The 5537-nt window shown below is 37.4% G+C and overlaps 1 non-coding gene across 1 annotated transcript; it reads right to left on the bottom strand.

Annotated features, from left to right (window-relative positions):
• Positions 1 to 1351: 1351 nt before the first annotated feature.
• On the bottom strand, positions 1352 to 1458 carry LOC131254616 (small nucleolar RNA R71). The gene has a single exon (XR_009175737.1). It is a non-coding gene; the product is annotated as a small nucleolar RNA R71 (small nucleolar RNA).
• Positions 1459 to 5537: the final 4079 nt, after the last annotated feature.

Below are 5537 nucleotides of genomic sequence, written 5' to 3'. Positions count from 1 at the left end.
GAGAAGATAGGACTCTGATTCTAGTTGTGTCCTCGAATCAAGCATAAATCTCCCTGATTGCTATAAGTGGATCCTTAGAAACCCTAGTTCCCACCTTTGAATTTCTTAAGTTTCAAATTAAAACTTTCATTCCCTTTAATTTTAGATTTATATTTACATCTTCTACTAGTTCTACTTCTAGTTGCTTTCAGAATATACATGAGATTAGTCCCTATGGATTCGACTTCAGTATCATCGAGATTATTACTGCATCGTGACCCTATAGTTGGGCTTGTGAACAAGTTTTTGCCGTCATTGTCAGGGATTAACGGTTGTGTTTTTCTGAGATAAAATAGTTTTGGAATTAGTTTAAGATTAGGGTTTTTCTACTTTCTATTTTTATGATTAGGGTTTTTTCTGAATTATTTTAGAAACTAACTTAGCTTTCTATTTCTAGGTTTAGAAACTTTCCTTTTTTGTTTATAGAAATTTTGTTAATTTGTTTTTAGAAACTAATTTTTTTAGAAACTTTCCTTTTTCATTTTTAGAAACTAGTTTACTTTCCTTTTTTTTTTTTTAGAAACTTTCCTTTTTCATTTTTAGAAACTAGGTTGCTTTCTTAGTGTTTTTTTTTTTTAAAGAAACTAATTCACTTTCCGTTTTCTTTTGCAGGATCCCAATATAGAAACTTTTAACTTGGTAACTTCTATCTAATTCTCTTTTTCTATTTCTAGATTTTTATTCCTCTTTTTCTTTTCTAGGTTTAAGTTAGATTATGAAATAGAGGGTTGAGGGTGCTTCATGCCCAAGTGGGCCTGTGATAGCACTCGACGTCTCTTAAGTGAAGGAGGATTGGTTGAGGGTTTATTTATCCATCATAGGATTAGACATTACTCGAAATCCACAGAGTTAATTGAAGTTATGGCAGCCAATCAATCGGCCAATCAACCTTCAAATCCACCTCAACATAGGGTTTAAGAAATCTAGGATGAGAATGAGGTGCATCAAGCACCCCCGCCTCTTACTTTAGGAGATTATTTACAACCAGCGGGGGTGAGCATGCTCTCATGCATAGTTTTTCTAAAAAATATGGGACATGGATATCAAGCCATGGGTGATCCAACTCCTTCTAAAATTCTATGGACTTAAATATGAAAACTCATATTTACACTTGAAAGAGTTTGATGAGATTATAGCCACTTCACATTTTCCGAATGTGTCTAATGACACGGTCAAGCTGAAACTCTTTCCCTTTTCTTTGAAGGAGAAAGCTAAGACATGGTTGCATTCGATACGTCCTCGATCTATTGGTAGATGGAATGATATGACAAGGGAGTTTATAAAGAAAATTTTCCCACACCATAAAACGAACACCCTCAGAAAGTCAATCATGAACTTCGACCGAAAGGAAGATAAAACATTCTTCCAATGTTAGGAGCGGTTCAAGGATCTTGTCAGTTCATGCCCACAACACGGTTTTGAAATGTGTCACATTACATACTTTTTCTATGATGGATTGACATCCTCTATGAGCCAATTGGTCGAGACAATGTGCAATGGAAAATTCATGAACAAAAACGTCTATGATATGTGGGATTATTTGAACAGACTTGCTGCAAACGCACAATCATGGGACGTCTCCCCAAGATCAAGCACCACCTCTAGGCCCGCTCAATCAAAGGAGAGGAGTAGAATATACCTTTTGAAAGAGGATGATGATATCAATGCTAAAGTAGCTAATCTCATGAGGAAATTTGAGGCCATTGAACTAAAGAAGTATAAGGTTACGGAAACTGTTTGCAGTATTTGTGCTTGCAACATTCACACAACCGAAAATTGCCCAACAATACCTACTTTTCAAGGGGTACTGAATGAGCAATCTAATGCCGTGAATAATTATCAAAGGCCTTTCAATGGATCCACCTCCAATACATACAATCCTAGTTGGAGAAATCATCCCAATTTCAGTTAGAGGAATGGACAAACTGCTACTCCTCAAGGATTCTTTATTCAAATTCCAAATCAAGCGAAACCTCAAGAGGATCCGGTTATAAAACATCTTCAAAATCAAGTGCTTTTCAATCAGGGGGTGTTACAAGACCTTACAAAGGCCATACAAGGGCTTGAGACAAAGAATGTGATTGAGAATAAGGAAAGCCTTCCAGCTCAACCTCTTCCTAATCCAAAATTGCAATATGAAGTCAATGACCCAAGCTCTTCAAATCAGATGGAACAAGCTAAATCTATCACCACTCTTATAAGTGAAAGACCATTGACAAAGCCATTCTAGTCAGGGCCGAAAAGCCTAAGGATCCGAAAGAGGATAACAATGATAGATCTAGCACGGCTCCACAAGAATTAGAACCAGAACTCTAAGGCAAGTCGATTATTCCATTTCCCCAACGGTTGATTGCACCAAAACCTCTCTCTAACTCTTAGGACATTCTAGAGGTACTGAAACAAGTGAAGGTCAACATTCCTCTATTGGATGTCGTTAAACAAATACCTTCATATGCCAAATTTCTAAAAGACTTATGTATGACCAAAAGTGGAAAAATATTCAAAAGAAAATCTTTTTAACAGAAAAAGTGAGTGTCATCCTAAAGTAAAATATGCCATAAGAGTATAAAGATCTTGGTAGCCCAACCATCGCTTATTTAATTGGGAATTACCGGATTGAGCACGCACTTCTTGACTTAGGAGCGAGCGTAAATCTAATCCTATACTCGGTTTATAAACAACTAGGTCTAGGTGAATTAAAACTCACTACAACTACATTACAACTTGCCGATCCCTTAGTTCGTGTATTGAGAGGGATAATTGAGGATGTATTGGTCTAGGTTAACAAATTCTACTATCCAGTAGATTTTAATTGTCTTGGACACTCAACCCATCGTGGACATGAACACTCAAATTCACGTCATTCTTGGTCGTCCATTCCTTACCACATCAAATACAATTATCAATTGTAGGAATGGAGTCATGAATTTGTATTTTGAGAATATGTCAATATCTTTTTCAATATGAGCAAATAGGCAGAGGATGGTGACAATGCCCACGATGTTAATTTGATTGGTTCTTTCGTGGAAGATAGAACACTTCTGACCTTATCCTCTGACTCTTTAGAGACTTGCTTGGCCTACTCCTATGATTTAGATGATGATATGATTAGGGAGATGGGTGTCATGCTTGATTCGACGCCAGTGCTTGAAGTTAACCGGTGGAGGCCACAATTTGAAGAACTACCCCAAACTGATGTAGTGCCTCTACCGTCTAACCTCAAGGCACCGAAGCTTGACCTAAAACCTTTGCCCTCTAAATTGAAATATGTCTATTTAAGTCAAGATGAGACATATCTGGTGGTGATTTCTTCCAACCATGAGCTAGAATAGGAGAGTATGCTTATCTCTACTCTCATTGAGCACAAAGGAACCCTTGGATGGTCGATTGTGGATCTTAAGGGAATTAATCCTTTGATTTATACTCACCACATTTATCTAGAGGATAATACGAACACCTCTCGGCAACCACAACGTAAGTTAAATCCAAAAATGAAGGAAGTGGTTAAGGCAGAGGTTCTTAAGCTATTAGATGTGAGTATTATATACCCTATATCAAATAGCCGATGGGTGAGTCTAACATAGGTGATTCCTAAGAAATCCAGAATCACCATCTTAGCCAATGCCAATAATGAACTCGTGCCAACTAGAGTTGCTACTGGCTGGAGAATGTGCATTAACTATAGGAAATTGAATATTGTCACGAGGAAGGACCACTTTCCTTTGCCTTCATTGATCAAATTTCGAAAAGGCTAGCTGGTCACTCGTACTACTGCTTCCTTGATGGGTATTTGGGTTACAACCAGATAAAGATAGCCCCTGAAGATCAGGAAAAGACCACATTCATATATTTGTTTGGCACCTTTGCTTACCGAAGGTTGCCATTCGGACTGTGTAATGCCCCGCTACTTTTCAATGATGCATTATGAGTATTTTTTCTGATATGGTGGGGCAATATTTAAAGGTCTTCATGGATGACTTCTCTATCTTTGGTCCATCTTTCAACGATTTTTTAGAGAATCTTAAATATGTGCTAAAGTGTTGTGAGGAAAAGAATTTGGTACTAAATTGGGAGAAGTGTCATTTCATGGTTCGGAAGGGAATTTTCCTTAGACATATCATCTCGTCCAAAGGAATTGAGGTAGATAAGGCTAAGATTGATCTTATCTCTAACTTACCTCTACCTAAGAACATACGAGTCGTGTGTTCCTTCTTAGGACATGCTAGGTTTTACAAAAGATTTATAAAGGACTTTAGTCACTTCTCTCATCCTTTATGCAATCTACTTCAAAAGGATGCACCATACGAGTAGACTGAGCAATGCTAGGAAGCTTTTTCTAAGCTTAAGGGCATGTTAACCACCGCACCTATCATGCAGCCACCCGACTGAAACCTTCCTTTTAAAATTATGTGTGATACATCTGATTATGCTATTGGGGCAGTTTTAGGCTAGAGAAAAGAAAAAAGCTCTATGTTATTCATTATGCAAGTAGAACTTTAAATTCTACCCAGGTAAACTATTCTACTACGGAAAAGGAACTCTTAGTCGTAGTATTCGCTTTAGAAAATTTTAAGTCTTACATGATCGAATCCAAGATCATCATCTACACAGATCATGCAGTGCTCAAGTATCTTCATTATAAGAATGATGTAAACCCCCGCTTGGTAAGATGGATCCTCCTACTCCAAGAATTTATTTGGAAATAAAAGATAAAAAGGGAGTAGAGAACGTGGTGGCTGACTATCGTTCCCTCCTTGATCTCTCTGATTCCCTTGAGACGACACATATAAATGACATATTCCCTAATGAACGATTATTTAAAGTTTCGTATTTACCTTGGTTTACAAATATTGCTAATTATCTTACTACAAGTTTCATGCCAACACATCAGACTGCGCAAGATAAGAAAAAATTCTTCACCAAGGTATGCAAATTCTTTTGGGATGATCCGTATTTATTTAAATATTACCCAGATCAGATCTTAAGGATATGTGTGCTAGAAAATGAACACCAAAGTGTCATCTCCTTCTGTCATTCTCAAGCCTATGGTGGTCACTTTTCTGTAAAAAAGACCACAGTCAAAATTCTGCAGTGCAGCTTTTACTGACCCACTATGTTCAAGGACACTCATGAGTTTTGTAAATCTTGTGAGCATTGTCAGACATTGGAAGCATTGTCCCATTGAAATATGATGCCTTTGAACCCCATTCTGATCATTGAAACATTTGATTGCTGGGGCATCGATTTCATGGGACCATTCCCCCAATCTTTTGAAAATTTTTATATTTTGCTCGCGATAGACTATATCACAAAACAGGTTGAAGCGATCCCATGCCGGAACAATGATTATCAAATAGTCATTAAAATCTTAAAAGAGAACATCATTTCCCGGTTCAGAACGCCCCATGCCATCATTAGTGATGGAGGTTCACATTTTTGTAATAGGCCATTCGAGAACTTAATGAAGAAATATGGCATCTCCCACAAAGTGAGCACTC

This window comes from Magnolia sinica, chromosome 8 (assembly GCF_029962835.1).
Source record: "Magnolia sinica isolate HGM2019 chromosome 8, MsV1, whole genome shotgun sequence".
In the NCBI taxonomy this organism is placed as follows: Eukaryota; Viridiplantae; Streptophyta; class Magnoliopsida; order Magnoliales; family Magnoliaceae; genus Magnolia; species Magnolia sinica.
The sequence above is the reverse complement of the archived record's forward strand: the minus strand, read 5'-3'. Positions and strand labels throughout refer to the sequence as shown.